Below are 19,414 nucleotides of genomic sequence, written 5' to 3'. Positions count from 1 at the left end.
ATTTCCAACTTTTTCATTATTATTATGTCTGTTATGGTGATCTGTGATCAGTGATCTCTGATGTTACTGTTGTAATTGTTTTGGTAATTGTATAAGACAGCAAACTTAACTCATAAATGTGTGTTCTGACTGCTCCACCAACCAACTCTTCTTCCATCTCTCTCCCTCTTATTGGGTCTCCCTATTCCCTGAGAATCAACAATATTGAAATAAGGTGAATTAATAACCCTACAATGGCCTCCAAGTATTCAAGTGAAAGGAAGAGTCACAGATCTCTCACAATAAATCAAAAGCTCGAAACGATGGAGCTTAGTGACAAAAGCCAAGACAAACTGAAAGGTTGGTCTCCTGCACCAAACAACTACCCCAGTTGTGAATGCAAAGGAAAAGTTCTTTTTCTCTCTCTTTTTAGGGCCGCAGATGTGGCATACGGAAGTTCCCAGTTTAGAGGTCAAATCAGAGCTACAGCTGCCAGCCTACACCACAGCCACAGCAATGCCAGATCCAAGCTGACTCTGTGACCAACATCACAGCTCACGGCAATGCCGGGACCTTACCCACTGAGTGAGGCCAGGGATTGAACTCACATCCTCATGGATACTAGTTGGGTTCCTTTCCACTAAGCCACAGAGGGAACTCCAGGAAAAGTTCTCAAAGGAAATTACATTTCTACTCTCGTGAATGCACAAAGGATAAGACAGCGAAATAATCTTATTGCTGGTATGGAGAAAGTTCTCATGGTCTGAATAGAAGATCAAACCAGCCACAACCTTCCCTTAAGCCAAAGCCTAATCCAGAGCAGGGCTCTAATTCTCTTCAGTTCTATGAAGGCTGAAAGACATGAGGAAGCTATAGAAGAAAAGTCTGAAGCCAGCAGAGGTTAGTTCATGAGGTTTGAGAAAAGAAGCCATCTTCATAACTTTATGGTGCAGAGTGAAGTAGCAAATGCTCATTAAAAAGTTGCAGCAAGTTATCCAGAAGATCAAGCTAGGATAATAAAGGTGGCTACACTAAACAACAGATTTTTCAATGTAGGCAAAACAGCCTTCTGTTGGAAGAAGATGCCATTTAGAATTTTCATAGCTGGGGAGGAGAAGTCAATATATCTGACTTCAAAGCTGGAAAGGACAGGCTGACCCTCTTGTTAGGGTAGCTGCTGACTTTAAGTTGAAGCCAATAATCATTTACCCTTCTGAAAACCCTAGGGCCTTCGAGAATTGTGCTAAATCTCCTCCGCCTGTGCTCTCCAGATGGAACAACAAAGCTTAGATGACAGAACATTGCTTTACAACATGGTTTACTGAATATTGTAAGCCCACCGCTGAGACCTACTGCTCAGAAAAAAAGAGATTCCTTTCAAAACATTACTGCTGACAATGCACCTGATCATCCAAGAACTCTGATGGAGACGGACAAGGAGACTAACACAACATTCATTCTGCAGCCCATGGCTCAAGCAGTAATTTCAAATTTAAGTCTTATTATTTAAGAAAAAACTTTTGTAAGGCTATAGTGGCCATAGATAATATTTCTATGATGGATCTGGGCGAAGTGAATTGAAAACCTTCTGCAAAGGATTCACCATTCTAGATGTCATTAAAAATATTCACAATTCATGGGAAGAGGTCAAAATATCAACACTAACAGAAGAACCTGATTCCAACTCTCATGGATGACTTTAAGGGGTTCAAAACTTCCATGGAGGAAGTAACTATAGATGTGGCAGAAATAGCAAAAGAACCAAAATTAGAAGTGGAGCCTAAAGATGTGACTGATTTTCTGTAATCTCATGATAAAACCTCAAAGAATGACTAGTTGCTTCTTATGGGTGAGCAAAGTGGTTTGTGGAGATGGAATCTACTCCTGGCAAGGATGCTGTCAAGACTGTTGAAAAGACAACAACAGGGATTTAGACTATTATATAACCTTAGCTGAAAAGCAGCAGTGGGGTTTGAGAAGACTGACTTTAATTTTGAAAGAAGTTCTACTGTGGGTAAAATGCTCTCAAACATCATTACATACTACAAAGAAATCATTCACGAAAGGAAGAATCAACTGATTTGGGAACCCTCATTGTTACCTTACTATAAGAAAGTGCCAGAGTCATCTCAACCTTCAGCAACCATCAAATCAGTCAGCAGCCATCAACATCAGGGCAAGATCCTCCACCAGCAAAAAGATTATGACTCATTTGAAACCTCAGGGGATGCTTAGCATTGTTTAGCAATAAAGTATTTTTTAATTAAAGTATGTACATTGGTTTTTAGACATAATTCTATCGCACACATAACAGACTCCAGTATAGTGTAAACATTACTTTTATATGCACTGGGAAACCAAAAAATGTGTGTGACTTGCTTCATTGTGATATCTACTTTCTTGTGGTGGCCTGGAATCCAACTGGCAAGATCTCTGAGGTGTACCTGTACCACCAACACCAGACTGTATTATCTTTAATTGTGAATGGCAATAGTTTTTGGAGAGAATTCTATGCCACCAACCACCATATTTGCTTAAATATGTGCTCATACAAAAGTCAACATGGAGAAGATGAATACAGGGGAATGAAATGACTGCATTCCACATCTTAGAAAATTAAAGGAAGAATACAGTTTCCTGGGGACAATGCAAAAATACATTCACTGCTGATCTGACTGTGCCTTTTGGATTGGATTCTAACCAAAAAAATAAATCCTCATAAGTGCTAAAGTTAAGATTTCTCTATGCCAACTTAAATTGAAACTCAAAACCAGAAAATTTCAGAAGCCTACTGTGGATACTGAAATGACTTCCCAGGGACCAGGTTTTGCTGGAGCACCATCAGTGGAACAGCAGTGGAAGTGTGCTGGTGTTCAGGCCTCCATCTCCTGCCTGGATCCAGTTCCTAGAGTCCCACCACCAACCCCTCCTCCCTAGTTTCATGCCTTTTCAAAAATACTCTCACAAGAATTTCCTTGCTGTCATTCAGGAACCTCATGAGACAAGCATTCTAATGGAGCTCAGAGGGTGTACTGTGATCTATCTACTGTTAGAACTATCCTACTCCTGTTTTCATGGTGAGCTCCACTTCATCCATCTTTATACCTCCAGTTCTTAAACCATGTATGAGGTAAAGTTCTTTGAGGGTCATCAGAGGAAGAAATAAAGGAAGAGAGGAAACAATAGGTATGATGTGATATACCTGGCTCACAAATAAACACAGAAAACTTAATTGGCCTGTGGTAGTCACAGAACTGTACAGCAGCAGATCTAGCCACAATCTCAACATCTCTGAACTGCACTTCAAACTCTACTGCCAGCCATCTGGGTGATGGCAGAATTCTAGCTCCTTCACAGTAATGGGCAGTGGGAATGGGACGTTTATTGGATTTCCGGTTCCATCTTCTCTGTAACTTGCCCTAGGTCTTCCATCCTGCACTTTGTTCCTATTGCTCCTCTCAGACCTTGCCCTTAGATAATTTATGTTTGTGAGTCCCTCACAAAGCTCATCCCATTCCATTAGGGCTCCAAATGGATGAATAAGGAGGCAGAAGAAGAAAGGCAGAGGTAAAAAATAAATAAATAAATAACATGCCTTTTCGTTTATTTATCAAGCAAGCATTGTTAAGACAACACCCATGGCACTATCTTATGAAATAATACTGCCAAGAAAATCAGGAAAAGAGTCTCACAAGTTATATTTTTAGAGTGAAGTATACATCTGAGCTACTGCTATACAGTATTTCAGTATTAAACACATTTCAGAAGATGACAAAAACAAAGACATGTAAATCAAACCCTCAAAAATACATAAGCATTTGTATTAAAATGGTGATACATTTTCTGCAAACAGGTAGCAGAATTGAAGCATCTAAACCAGCTCTTCCTCCACACACCTGAATTCCATCCCATCAACACTCAGATCATAGGGAACCAGTCATGGGGTTCCCAAGAGGAGACAGAGTGCACAGTGCTACAAATACGAAGCAGGGGCTTTAACCAACACCATGGTGCCCAGGGCCTTGGATTTCAGGGCCCAGTAAAATTCCATTGGGATAAAAGTGGGCTTCTGGTAGAAGGTTAGACATAGTTTATTTTCCCCTCAAATGTTCTATTTTATCAATGCAGTAAAAAATTCATATAAATATGAAAAAGCAGGAAGGACATAATCTCAGAGGAAAAAAAAGAATTTTTTTTTGTGTCTTTTTTTTTTTTTTTGTCTTTTTGCCTTTTCTGGGGCCACTCTCGTGGCATATGGAGGTTCCAAGGCTAGGGGTCTAATCAGAGCTATAGCTGCCGGCCTATGCCAGAGCCACAGCAACGCGGGATTCTAGCCGTGTTTGTAACCTACACCACAGCTCATGGCAACGCCAGATCCTTAACTCACTGAGCAAGGCCAGGGATTGAACCCGCAACCTCATGGTTCCTAGTCAGATTCGTTAACCACTGCGCCATGACGGGAACTCCAAAAAGAATTTTTTAAAGTTGCATAAATTTTGCTTTGTGAAAAATCACTTAACAGGCCTCAGTTTCCTGTTTTGCCACAGACTGGTGCAAACATTGCTAGGGACTGTGTACTAATTTACAAACAGGCGTCAGGGAATTAATGCCCTAGATCATTACATCCAAGGGTATTAAAAGGATGAGATATTAAGCTTAGGAGAGAAAGAAGCAGCATTACACAGTGTAGAGAAGTCGACGAGTTCTACAAAGACAGTAAATGCACAGGATTCATCTTCTCTGGAGTATTAGAGACCCATGACATAGTAACTGAGCTGTGGATGTGGATGGTGGGATAGCTGCTGTGGCCTTTCCATGTAACCCCATCTGTGGCACTGGACCCACCACCAGGGATCATCCAGGGGAACATCCTCAATCTTCATACACAGTTTATCCTCAGGAACATTAAGCATGTGGCAGAGAGAGTAGATCCTCAAATAACCCAGGACAGTGATGTTGTAATAATGTACACTAGAATGGGTTAGTAAGAATGTGCATTTGCAGAAAATAGGAACAATAGCCATGAAAAACAGAATGGTGGTTAAATTAAATCTCTCTCTTGCTTTTTGTTTGTTTCTTAAACATGGAACGTTTGATTGCCCTTAAGGCCTTTGCACTTACAGCTCTCTCTTTCTGGAGCTATAGCATCCCATATTGAGGAACTGGTTTCTTGAGGTTCAGATCTCAGTTAAAGGTTGCCTCCTCAGAGAAGTCCTTTGGACCACAGTATCTGAAGGAGGAGCCTGCAAACTTACTCATGCATCACTAAATTTTGTTTCTTTGCAGAGCTCCTATGACAATTTGATATCTTTCATTGATTTTTCATTTTCTTATTGTTGGTCTCTGTCCAATAGGACATAAGCTCCATGAGGATAAGAACTCTGTCTGAATCAACACCACCCCACCAATCCCTGGAGTCTGGAACAGGGTATGTTTCATAGTAGATGTTCAATGAATATTTGTTGAAAAAATGAACATCTAGTCCAGCATAACCCTCTTTTTACAGATAAGGAAAATAGGTTCAGAAAGGTGAAATGATCTCAACACACAGCTGTTTGGTGGAAAAAAAAGAAAAAGAAAAAGATAAATCACTTCTTTTCCAGATCAGTGTTACCTCCCGTAGTTTTGTGTTCATTTTACCCTGATTTTGTCTGTATATTCAGGAAACAGATATAACTGAGAAAAAATGGAGGTATAAAGGGGGTATGGAAGGATTTTCAATATAATTTGACAGGGCCTTAATCCACTGAGATTATTCTGCCTTTAAAATTCTTTTTTTTTTTTTTTTCCTCTTTTCATGGCTGCCCCAGTGCCATACGGAAATTCTCAGGCTAGGGGTCGAATCGGAGCCATAGCTTAGCCCTACACCACTGCCACAGCAACACCAGATCCCAGCTGCACCTGCAACCTATGCCAGAGCTTGTGGCAATGCCAGGTCCTTAACCAACTGAAAGAGGTCAGGGACTGAACCTGAACCCTCACAGAGACAATGTCGGGTCCTTAACCCACTGAGACACGACAGGAACTCCTGCCTTTAAAATTCTGACTTAAGTTAATAGACATGATCATCTACATAGTATAAATTAGGGATCATGAAAAAATACCCTTTAAACACTTCTTTATAAGCTAGTTAATCTGTAAGTTTTGATCAAAAGTAAATTCCCCCTGGATGCTGTTAGTTGATTAAGCCAACACCATTCTCAACTTCATTCTCCCCTGAACTCTTTAAAGGCTGAGAAAGCTAAATATTTATATTCCCAGCATCCCTTGCAACCAGGGGATCATAAAACAAAGAACTAGCCAATGAAACAGTAAAATCTATGGATTCTGAGAAGTCTCGGGAAATTTTTCACTTTCCTAACAAAATGTCAGACACTGAAGCTTTCTTCCCTTCCTCACTTCTTCTGTCTTGAACATATATATGATGTCTGGAACTTTGGAAGCCATCTTGTAACTATGAGGGAAATATCAAGGAGACCTCAGAGATTGCAGCTTGACACCACTGAGCCACTAAAATACCACCAGCAGCTACTTGCCTTCAGAGTCTTGATATGCGATAAAAATTAATATTTATTTGCATAGGCCACAGTTGGGGTAACCCATAGTAAGTTGGGGTTTTTGTATACACTGCTAATAGACTTTCTTTTTGACACAAAATTTTTAATTGCTTAATTTTTAATTACTTAAACTGTTTTGAAAGGAAAGAGCCAGGGGACTAAATACCCCAGCCTCACTCTCCTGCCTTCGGTCTCTTCTCAGGTCTTCAGAAGCCAGAGGGCAAGAGAGCCCATGGATGTCTATCAGTTTCCAGGGACCCAAAGCAGGGAGGAGAGAGACAGAAATTGGATCTGGAGAAGCAATCTGAAGACAGACAGGGCAACCAGAAGTTTTCACACTTCTTTTCTTAGCAACAAAACCTTTACATCAAATCAAATCAAATCCCCAATGCCAATATGCAAATCAGATGAGAACAGAAAGATTCTTCAGAGTTCCCACTGTGGCGCAATGGGATCCTCGGCGTCTTGGGATCACTGGGATGAAGGTTTGATCTCCAGCGGGGCACAGTGGGTTAAGGATCCAGCGTTGCTGCAGCTGCAGCTAGGTGGTAACTGTGGCTTGGATCCCATCCCTTGCCCAAGAACTCCATATACCAGGGCGACCAAAAATAAATAAATTCACTAAAGAAAGAAAGAAAGAAAACTTCTTTAGCAGAGGAAAAGTCAGTGTGCCACGCCCTCCACCTCCCTCTTACCTCCACAGCAACTCTCATCCCCAACGTCCAAAACACCCGCAAATTCACCTCTGCTGAACTTCAGGCACGCTTGAAAATTTGCAAACCATCAATTTATAAGATGGTCAGATAAGATGTAGGACATCCTTTATTAAATCTGAATCAAGGATATACAACAAATTATTACTGCATTGGACATAAACTAAATTTTTATTGGTTGGATACCTGATATGAAAACTTAACTGGGCATTCAGTTATTTTTAGTTGCTAAGTCTGGCTACCGTGCTAATTCACAACATTAACATAGATCTGGAGGGACAGGACACAGGAGAGTCAACTCTTTATTAAGGACAGAGATGTATAAGTAACACAGACAAAAAGCCTAGATAGAGGTGCTAAAAGTGGACGACAAATACAAAAAAAGTAACCTCAAAAGGCCTGAAAAGAGAGTCTATCTATTTATCATGATTTTGTTCAAGATGGTCATTCCCCCCTCAACTCCATCCTTCTGGCATTTCCAAATGACTGATGTATCGTCCATTTCCTCTTTTCAAAGTTGAAGATTCCAAGACACTCATAGGGAGGAAGAGGAGGAGGAGGGACACGAAACACCTCTCTTGACGATGTCCTCAGAGCCTGGCTTCTCGACACCCAATCTGGGACATTTGGCTGTTTTCACAGGCAGAAAATGTTCCTCATCCAATTAAATAAAATGAAGCAGAAGCCAGGTGGAATGCTTCCAGTTAAATACTTGCTCCTCTTATCTTCCCGTTCACACCCTTCCCCTCATTATCACGACACAGCACATCAAGCGCGCGCTCCGTTTCTAATGAAGATGTTCCCACTGTATTCCTAATGAAAACAGCACGCAGATAATAAATAGCCTCTTTCCTTTATGAAAGATAGGAGTGACACGGAAGCCCCAAAGTTGCCTGGGAAAGCTGGCACATTGGTCGGCCTCCCTCCAGGATTCCTGGTTAGAGTGAAAGGGGGACATAGTGTTTAGAAATTCCTTTATTAGAAAGTCAGTTGAGCAGACATCATGTCTGATCCCAATTTGTGAAAAACTTTAAAAGAGTCATAGAGAAGTTAGGTTTAGAGTCTTCTTTAGAAGCTAAATGGAAACACATAATCAGAACAGGGTACGGAAATCTATACCTGTAGGGATACCTAATTGTTCCAGCTTGACAAGTGGAAAACCTAAGCAAAGATGAAATTGTGCTGATTAAAAAAAGGAAGACAAATTGGAACAAACAACTGAAAGTATTGCTCATCTTTATGAGCAATGTGGTTTATTATAAGAAAAGCCAAGCCCAAAATACTAAGTGACTCTGACACTTGTGAAACAAATGTTACCTGTGCAGGAAAACAGAAGAAAACTCCTTATAGAATTAATGATTCATTTGCAAGTAGATTTTTTTAATTCAGTGATGGAGAAGATTGGGACATATGTGGGAGGTGGAAAAATGTGAAGCCATCTCCATGTTATCCTATTTTTAGAATAGGAGATGAAATCACTCTGGGAAATGAGAAAAAGCCAGAATACATCATTTGGTACAATTTCCTTTGACTCCTAGTTCAATGACTGTACTACTGTACTGTACTAGTCTAGATACTTAGAGATTATGCTCCTCTATATGGAATTTAAAGTGTATTTCCTGATGCTACAAAATAATCACTTCAAAAATAAATATTTAAAAGCTGAAATTTGATTTGTAGATATGCTGGAGATTCAGGTATGTATAAAGATACATCCATATATCTCTATTTCTATGTCTCTCTCTCTCTCTCTCTCTCTCTATATATATATATATATATAGATAGATAGATAATCTATATATATCCAAAATATCTATCCTCAAAGCAGATAGATAACGGATAGATAGACAGACAGATAGACAGATGTATCTGTTTCTAAGGGAACAGTCTTCATCTAATGGTAGAGGCCTCTCAAAATTCCTAAATAATAAGGAATTTTAAGTTGTAACATCCACTTGATATGAACTGCTCCACCAGCCAAGTCCCTTTGGCTTTTTAATGCCCTTAATGTGAAAAAGAGTTTCTCTCTTTTTATTTTCGTGCATGTATTTCTATTCCGAACTAGATACAGTTTCGTTAAACTAACTTCCTGTGCCCTGCTGGGGGTCTGTGTGATGAGAACTATTTTACCCAAACTTAACACAATTACCCTGCTGCTGGTCATGCAAGGCTGGAGTAAACAAAAACATTAAGGGGAGTTAGGATGTTATTAGCCAAGTGTTTGCCTCCATTTCTGGCTATGTGTTGAGGCAGCCACCCAACCTAAAAAAGATCAAATGTGTTCAGGCACATTTCTTAAACCAGCAGACATCAACATTCAATGACTTAAAAAGTCACTTTCTTCGACATCGCTTTTGGGATTTTCAAAACAAGGAGTTCCACTTTTATCATGAAGTATTATTATATCGACAGCATCATATCATGGGTCACATTTCACAAACTTGCAAAGGGAAATACCCATTATCTTTTTTAAAGAGTGGTAAAAAGTGATGCAGTTTATTTGAAATCACCATGGCAGCAAATATCTGATTTATTTACATTCTTATAAATGCAGTCAATAAATATTAATGAGCTGCCTACTAATGTGTGAGTTATCAGGCAAGGCCCGCAGGAGACTCAAGAAGGAAATTTCTATTAACGAGCACATCTGTACTTTTACGGAATACTGACCTTCACATATGTTCATTGATTTTTTTTTTCAATATTCCCAGGTTGCCTACTATGTGATAATCCTAGGCAAACTGAGGCAGCAAAAAATTCTAGAGTTCCCTTTGCATCATAAACTGTAAATGCACTTAAGCTGAGGTGCCTCCCATTTACCTCCCAAACTAGCAGACTAGTCAACCTGGAATCTCTTCTCCAGCCTTCCCAAAGCACCTCATTCCCATTCTACTTATGATATCTGGAGCAGTTCATTTTGTGGTCACTGAATTCTGACGGATACAGATGTGTTTTATTATATTCTAACTTGAAATCTATGAATGAAAAGCATGGCCAATCCTCTATTTCATTAAGCAGAATATTGTATTAACTGAAAGGCTGAACGAAAGCATTTAGTCTCTTGCCTGTGTCATACGCAACCTTTATATTATTCCAACAAGTTCTCTTATCTTCAGACCTCCTCGTCTTTGACCATCCTGATTTTCCACCAGGCTTGTATGCCCTCTGGCCTACTTTCTCAGGCTGGAATTTTCTTTTCCTTATTTTTTTTTTAATTTTTTTTTTTTTTTTTGGTCTCTCTGTCTCATTTATTTGTTTATGTATTTATTTAGGTTTTTAGGGCTGTACCTGTAGCATATGGAAGTTCCCAAGCTAGGGGTCAAATAGGACCTACAACTGCCAGCCACAGCCACGGCCACAGCCACAGCAATGTGGGATCCGAGCCACGTCTGCATGCTACACCACAACTCATGGAAATGCCAGATACTTAAACCACTGAGCGAGCCCAGGGATCGAACCCACATCCTCAAGGATACTAGTAGGGTTCATAAGCTGCTGAACCACAATGAGACCTCCCAGAATTTTATTTTCTTTACAAGATGCAAATCAAAATTTTCACCTCTGGTGGGGAGGGATCAATTAGGAGTTTGAGATTAATACATATACGCTACTATATATAAAACAGTTAAACAACAAGGACCTACTATATAGCACAGGGAAGGCTACTCAGTATCTTGTAATAATCTATAATGGAAAAGAATTTGAACAAAAATATATACACACACGTATATATTTTATTTTTTATTTTGTACATACACACTTACTAAATATATAGCTAAATTGTTTTGCTGTACACCTAAAACTGACACAACACTCACTGTAAATCAACTACACTTCAATAAAAAATTTTTTTTAACTAAAAAAAAAATTCTCCTCTTTTTCTCTCTCCTTCTTGATCTTGGCATCTGTTAGAATACTTCGGCTCCAGTGCCTACACTCACAATGCACCCTTTTCAAAATCTACTTAGTGTTCTTCATTCTACCTCACCTTAAGTTGTTCTGAAAGCACGGCAAACTCAAAATTATGATTTCTTAAAAATGGAAAACATTGAATCTCACTCCCAGTATCTGGCACTGGGACCTGAAAACTCCAGAAGCAATTTGGTTGCCTCTGGTGTGTAGGAAGAGAGAGGCTTAAAGGGCCTTGATGCAAGTTGGAGGCGTCATTGTTGCTGCAAATCCCAAATCCCATCGTCTTGCCCCTGATTGTTGCCCTGACATTGCAGCTAGTCAGCCTCCCCCTTCTATCCAAACTGTAGGAGAAGTAAGTTGCCTATCTTATCCCTGAGTCCCTCCTAAGAAGTGATATCTCCCCTACAGAATCTCCCCCATACTGCCAGTACAATATTTATAGCAGAATTTACCAGCGCTAAGCCAGATGCTAACATAGGATGCAAAAAGAGAGAAACAGTTTCCTTCGGAGACTCATCCATGTTGTAGCATACATCAGCAGCACATTTCTTTTTACTGCTAAGTAGATTTCTATGATATGTATAAACCACAATTTGTTTACAGTTCATCTTTTGATGATCATGTGAGCTGCTTCCGGTTTGGGGTTATTACAAATAAAGCTGATATAGACATTTGTTTACAAGACTTTGTCACGTCTCTTGGGTAAATATCTAGGAGCAGAATGCCTGGATCTTGTGGTAGATTTGTGTTTAACTTTTTAAGAAGTTTCTGGTTTTGTTTTGTTTTGTCTTTTTGCCTCTTCTAGAGGCCGATCCTGTGGCATATGGAAGTTCCCAGGCTAGAGGTCCAGTCGGGATTGTAGCCACCAGCCTACACCCCGCGGATCCGAGCAGCGTCTGCAACCTACACCACAGCTCAAGGCAACGCCAGATCCTTAACCCACTGAGCTAGGCCAGGGATCGAACCCGCAACCTCATGGTTCCTAGTCGGATTTGTTAACCACTGAGCCATGACAGGAACTCCAACTTTTTAAGAAGTTTCTAACAGGTTTTCCAAACTGGGTGCACCATTTTACAGCCCCCAGTGGTGTATGAGAATTCCAGTTGCTCCAAACCTTCATCAACATTTGGTTTGGTCAGACTTTTTTTTTTTTTTTTTGTCTTTTTAGGGCCACACCTGCAGCATATGGAAGCTCCCAGGCTAGGGGTCGAATCCAAGCTGCAGCTGCCAGCCTATACCACAGCCACAGCAACACCAGATCCAAGCCATGTCTGTGACCTATGGCACAGCTCACAGCAGCGCTGGATCCTTAACCCACTGAGCGAGACTAGGGATCAAACCCATGTCCTCATGGATACTAGTCGGGCTCTTTACCGCTAAGCCACTCTGGGAACTTTTTATTGTCAATAACATCTGACATTGTATATTTTAGATACAAATCCTTCATCAGACACTAAATTTTAAAATATTTTCAGGAGTTCCCGTCGTGGCGCAGTGGTTAACGAATCCGACTAGGAACCATGAGGTTGCAGGTTCGATCCCTGGCCTTGCTCAGTGGGTTGAGGATCTGGCGTTGCCGTGAGCTGTGGTGTAGGTTGCAGACGCGGCGCAGATCCTGCATTGTTGTGGCTCTGGCGTAGGTTGGCAGCTATAGCTCTGATTCGACCCATAGCCTGGGAGCCTCCATATGTGGCGGGAGCGGCCCTAGAAAAGACAAAAAAAAAAAAATAAAATAAAATAAATATATATATATATATATGTTTTCTCCCATTCTGTGGCTTGTCTTTTGATTCTCTAATGGTATCTTTTGAACAGCATATGTTCTTAATTTTGATAAGGCCCAGTTTATTAGCATTCTAGGTTGACATGTCTTTTTTTTTTTCCCTTTACTTCATTAAAGATGTGTTCCACTGTCTTCACTGTCATGCATTGCTTCTGATGAGAAATCTACCATAATTCCCATCTTTCTTTGTACATAACTTGTTTTTATTTGGATTGCTTTTAATATTTATTGTTATTTCAAGTTTTAAGCAATTTGATTATGTTGTACTTGGTGTCATTTCTTTGTGCTTGGGATTTGTTGAGCTTCTTGTATTTGAGAGTTTATAGTTTCCATCAAACTTAAGAATTCTTCAGCCATAATTTCTTCCAAAAATATTTTGTCTCCTTTCCCCAATTAAACATATATTACACACAATGTTTCCCCACCCTTTTTATATCTGCCATGTTTCTATTTAATATTCAATTTCTCTTATAGCTCTTTAAACATATGAGATAGAGTTGTAATAAGTGTTTTTGAAGTTCCTTTCTGCTATCTATCATCTGTGTGGTTTCTTACTGAAAACATTTGATTTTTCTCCTCATTATGGGTTGTTGTTAGGGTTTCTGGGTTTTGCGTTTTTTTTTTGTTTGTTTGTTTTGTTTGTTTTTGTCTTTTTGTCTTTTTGTCTTTTCAGGGCCGCACCTGCAGCATATGGAGGTTCCCAGGCGTGGTCCAACTGGAGCTGTAGCCATTGGCCTACACCAGAACCACAGAAAAGCAGAATCCAAGCTGCTGTCTGTGACTTACATCACAGCTCACAACTATGTCAGATCCTTAACCCATTGAGCAAGGCCAGGGATTGAACCCACAACCTCATGGTTCCTAGTTGGGTTCTCTCACTGCTGAGCCACAACAGGAACTCCAGGTTTTTGGGTTTTTTGCCTGTTTGTGTGCCTTGTAATTTTTACTAGCTGCCACTTACTGTGCCTTTTATCTTGTTGAGTGATGGATCTTTTTCGTATTCCTATAAAGATTCTTGAACCTTTTCAGATATAGTTAAGTTACTTGAAAAGTACATTGAATACTTTGGGGTCTTATTTTCAAACTTTGTTCAGTGAGGGCAGAGCAGCATTTAGTCTCAGGCTGGTTCTGTCTTGCAACTGACCCAATATTTCATGAATTATGAGGTTGTCCACTCTAGTTTGGAGGAACAGGAACTATACCAAGCCCTGTGTGAGTCCTCGGGATTGCTCTCTTTATTCTTATCCAGTAGCTCTGTTCCCCAGCCTCACCTAATTCCCTCACATGCACAAATTAATCAGTACTCAGCTGAAGACTCAAGAAGGACCTTTTGGGGAGTTCCTGTTGTGGCTTGGTGGCAACAAACCCAACTAGTATCCATGAGGATGCAGGTTCGATCCCTGGCCTTATTCAGTGGGTTAAGGATCCAGTGTTGCTGTGAGCTGTGGTGTAGGTTGCAGATTCAGCTTGATCTGGTGTTGCTGTGGCTGTGGTGTAGGCTGGCAGCTGCAGCTCCAATTCGACCCTTAGCCTGGGAATTTCCATATGGTCCAGGTGCAGCCCTAAAGAGGAAAAACAAAGCAAAACAAAAACAAACAAACAAAAAAAAAAAGTGGGGAGGGACTCGTAAAAGCAGAGGCCTGACTGGGTGTTCACGTCCCGTCATTTTTCATTATACTTTACCCCATGCATGCTTGCAGACCACCTGCTGGCCCTGCCTTTGGGATCTAAGTGCTTATCTCCAGCCTGTCCTGGCCACCACCAGCCTTGCTTGTTACCCTGGTCTTTGCCACTAGCAAATGAATACAGGTAAGTCGTCAGAAAGCAACCAAAGGAATCTTCATTTCAATTAAGAATTCTTTGGGGGGAAGGCAACACGTTTTTCTCTCTGTAACCATAACTTTATAAAGATAATAGCTTCAATCAGTGAATTATCTCCTAGAAAATTTCTGATAATTATCACAAGAAATTATATTTTCTGTCATTTTCTCTTTAGAATGTACCACTTGGTAAGGACAATTTTTTTACCTGATGTAATACGTATTTTCTAGAGGTTAATAAAGATGTTTTAGCATACATACCATATAAAATAAAATATACCAGGAAGAAATTTTTATCCTTCTATGTCAAGAAACCTCTGATTTCTTATGCTTATTCTACATTATCTAGCACGAGTTACTTTGCCTCATATAAAGTTAATTTAATTTTCAGTTAAGCTTCAATAAATGGTAATTCTCACTTGCTCAAAGGAAATGTCCTGAGAATCCAAAAGTTATGGTTAGAGCAAGGTCGTGATGCCATAAAAATGTGAAGTATAAAGGAAAATGACTATAAGGAACCTCTGCTAGAACTTACCTAAATATGCCCATTTATTAGGACTTCATAATTTGGACAGTAGATGAACTGGGTGTTAAAACTGAGTCCCAGGTATACAGAGGGTTTAAGTTATTACAAAGATTATTTTAGTTATTTGGTTTTTGCCTTGGTGATATGTTGCTAAAGCACCAGCTTATATAAAAGTAGCCTGCTTTCAGCATTTTAATTTATAAACAATGTCTCCGCAGTACAGTTTTACCTGTATCTGCCCAGAAAAGGGCAGTTGTGTGGACTAGTTTGACCACATTCCACTCAGGGTCAGGGGGACACAGCAATATCGTTCCCAAGGCTCCAACAAATATTACAATTCTATAGCAATGAAGCTTATAAAATTCAAGTGAAAGGCTATAATCCTTTGTAAATAGTTTGTGCAAAATAAGTAGTCTATATTTTGCTCAAATAACCACTAAAAAAATCACATAATGAGAGTTCCTGTTGTGGCTTAGTGGTCACAAACCCGACTAGTATCCATGAGGATGAGGTTTTGATCCCTGGCCTTGCTCAGTAGGTTAAGGATCCGGTGTTGCCATGAGCTGTGGTGTAGGTTGCAGACACAACTCTAATCCTGAGTTTGCTGTGGCTTTGGTGTAGGCCAGCAGCTACAGCTCTGATTTGACCCCTAGCCTAGGAATTTCAATATGCCACAGGTGTGGCCCTAAAAAGACAAAAAAGAAAAAAGATAATATAGTTTGAATGTGGTATACATAAATAAATGCACACACATGTCCATGTAAAGTACCATCAGGCATCCTGTAAATATGTCTAAAACACTGTTACAATGACAATGAAGGACAACCAAAACATTGAGAAGTGGAAAATCCAAAGGCCTGGGATTAAACACTCCCTTTCAAGCTCTTTTCACATATTTTATTAGTTTATCCTTGAATAAATTGCTTATCCCTCAATGAAAATGTTTCCTTGTCTGTACAATGGGAAGCATAGTGCTTTCCAGGATCACTGCGAAGTTTAGAGCTAATACAGGCCAAGCAGCCAGCAGTACCCGGTTCCAAGTGGGGCAGCTGTTAGTGGAAGGCACAGTAGGGTGGGGGAAACCTACAGACCCAGGCTGGGATTCCAGCTCTAAAACTGCTTTCTCTGCATCTTAGGCAAATTACTTCAATTCTCTGAATTTCAATGTTTCCAAGAAGTCATTGGAGATAATCATCAAAATGTCTTCCTGGCAGTGTTGTTGTAAGAATAGACACAATATATACATTAGGTACATTCTTGTGCCCTACTGAGGGGTGGTGGAGAAATCAACTCTTCCAACTGTGTTGATCCTCCTTTCCCAAGGGAGAACGAGTGGCTCTCTGATTCCAACAGAGGAAGCCAGGCTTGAGCTCTAGATGGAGTAGGGCACTTAGTATGTTTTGTATCTGCAAATCCTGGATAGAGACATTTATTCTGTACCCCTCTCATCACTCTGGCTGGTGGGCCCTAATACCATCGTTGGGCCCAAACTCATTTGCAGAGGTCCTAAGTGTGCTTCTAAAACAGGACAGGCTCTCTCCTTTGTTCAGGCCCTGCCTGGCCTGAACAAAGCTGCCCTAAACCCACTTCAGAGAGACCTCACCCTTCTGTCTGGGCACATAGTACAAACCCAAGTCACTGGATGAAGTCTGCTTAACCGAGTCATTTCTTGCTAATGGCAAACCTCCATATATGTGTTACAGCGGAAATTTGGTACAAAAGCTAGGAGGCCTCTGTTTACCCATCACTGCATGTTGTGGGAATTACATGGTACTTGCATCCCATTAACACATTGATGTTTTTGTCTGCCGCCTAATAGTAGTTTTAACTATATCGTTTATCATTCTGAATGCTGGAAATAGTGGAAGTGTGACCCTTAGCCCCCAGACTTTAAAGGATAAAGCAATCATCACTAGTCAGTAAATGCAAGTATAACTACTAATGCAGTTATTTGAGTTTTGCTCTTAGAGGTAACATAATGGTTAAGAAGATAGATTTCAAATCAAGTCTGCCTGGATTTAAATTCTTCTTTGCCATTAACTAAGGATATGACTTAGGATGACATCCTTGGTGGCTATAAGACTCCGTGTCCTCATCTGCAAAGGGGTGCCATCATAGTGACCCCCTCCTGGCTGTTGTAAGGATGCAGTGGGATCATGCATGAATGGTGCTTGGGCATGTGCCTGGTACATAGTAGCTGCACAACAGATGCTTGTTGTGGTTTCAGCTGTCATCCCAGGAATCCAACCTGGCCTGTTCTAACTCTCAGCCTCAGCCTCCAACACAAAAGCAAATCTAGGAAGAATCCTGACTCCTGTCAAGTTTTCTTAATTCCTGTTACAGTGTCTGGCCAATTGTCCCTTCTTTCCAATCTCCATTTCACCAAAATAGTTCAGGTCTTCATAATTTCCCAGGTAATTTATTACAGTCACTTAAGTAATAGTCTTCCCTCTAAGTGCTACTCCCACAAACCATTTTACATGCCACTGTGGCTGAAATCTTCATAAATTCTCACCTTACCAACAAGTTCCCCACTGTCTAAGATTCCTCAGCCTGGCATGCACGGCTGCCAAGAACATGCCCTTGGCCTACCTTTCCAACTCAATTTCCTACTTTTCTTCTGTGTTTTATTAGCATGTATTTACTCTGTGCCAAGCAATTCACACACCTACTTCTCATTTTGTCTTCATGACCCACGAATAAAATAACACTCATACAGTCATTTAGCGGCTGGATCAGAATTAAACCCAGCCCTTCCTTTTAATTCTAAATTCCATGCCTTTCCCACTGTGTTCCTTGAACTCACATCTGGCCCTGAGGTTCTTGACTGACTATGCAACCAGCCATCCAAGCTTTAAAATTGGTCTTGCTTTATCCCTTGCCATTTCCATCCATCTCAATACCACCGCAGATTTCTGAGTCCTCTTATACACCCTTACCATTTTCACTTAACAAAATCTAGAAATGCATAAATCTTCCTTCGCCATATTACCTGGGCCACACCATAACATTTACTATCACACCTGGATTTAATACATAATTATACATCTTGTCCCCCTATAGGACTTTCCAAGAATGGGAATCTCATCCTGTGTTTTTGTCATCCCTCTTTTTTTTAAATGATTTTTAGTTTTCCCATTATACTTGGTTTACAGTGTTCTGTCAGTTTTCTATTGTACAGCAAAGTGACCCAGCCACACTTACATACATACATTCTTTTTCGCACATTATCCTCCATCATGATCCATCACAAGTGACTAGATATGGTTTCCAGTGCTATACAGAGGATCTCATTGCTTATCCATTCCAAAGGCAAGAGTTTGCATCTATTAACCCCAGATTACCAGTCCATCTCACTCCCTCCCTCCCCCTTAGCAACCACAAGTCTCTTCTCCAAGTCCATGATTTTCTTTTCTGTGGAAGAGTTTATTTGTGCCGAATTTAGAGTCCAGATATACGTGATATCATGTGGTATTTGTCTTTCTCTTTCTGACTTAACTTCACTTAGTGTGAGAGTCTCTAGTTCCATCCATGTTGCTGCAAATGGCATTATTTTGTTCTTTTTTATGGCTGAGTAGTATTCCATTGTGTGTATATATAGCACATATTTGTAATCCATTCATCTGATGATGGACATTTAGATTGTTCCCATGTCTTGGCTATTGTTAATAGTGCTGCAATGAACATATGGGTGCATGTGTCTTTTTCAAGGAAAGTTTTGTCTGTATATATGCGCAAAAGTGAGATTGCTGGGTCATATGGTAGTTCTACATACAGTTTTCTGAGGTACCTCCATTCTGTTTCCATAGTGGTTGTACCAATTTACATTCCTACCAACAGTGTAGAAGGGTTCCCTTTTCTCCAAACCTTCTCCAGCATTTGTTATTTGTGGACTTATTAATGATGGCCATTCTGACAGGTGTGAGATGGTACCTCATAGTAGTCTTGATTTGCATTTCTCTAATAATCATTTATGATGAGCATTTTTTCATGTGCTTGTTTGCCATCTGTATATCTTCTTTAAAGAAATGTCTATTCAGGTCTTTTGCCCATTTTTCAAATGGGTTGTTGGTTTTTTTTTGCTATTGAATGGTATAAATTGTCTCACTTCCAGGTTTTAGCAG

Source organism: Sus scrofa, chromosome 1 (genome assembly GCF_000003025.6).
Source record: "Sus scrofa isolate TJ Tabasco breed Duroc chromosome 1, Sscrofa11.1, whole genome shotgun sequence".
NCBI lineage: Eukaryota > Metazoa > Chordata > Mammalia > Artiodactyla > Suidae > Sus > Sus scrofa.
Note: the sequence above shows the minus strand (reverse complement) of the source record.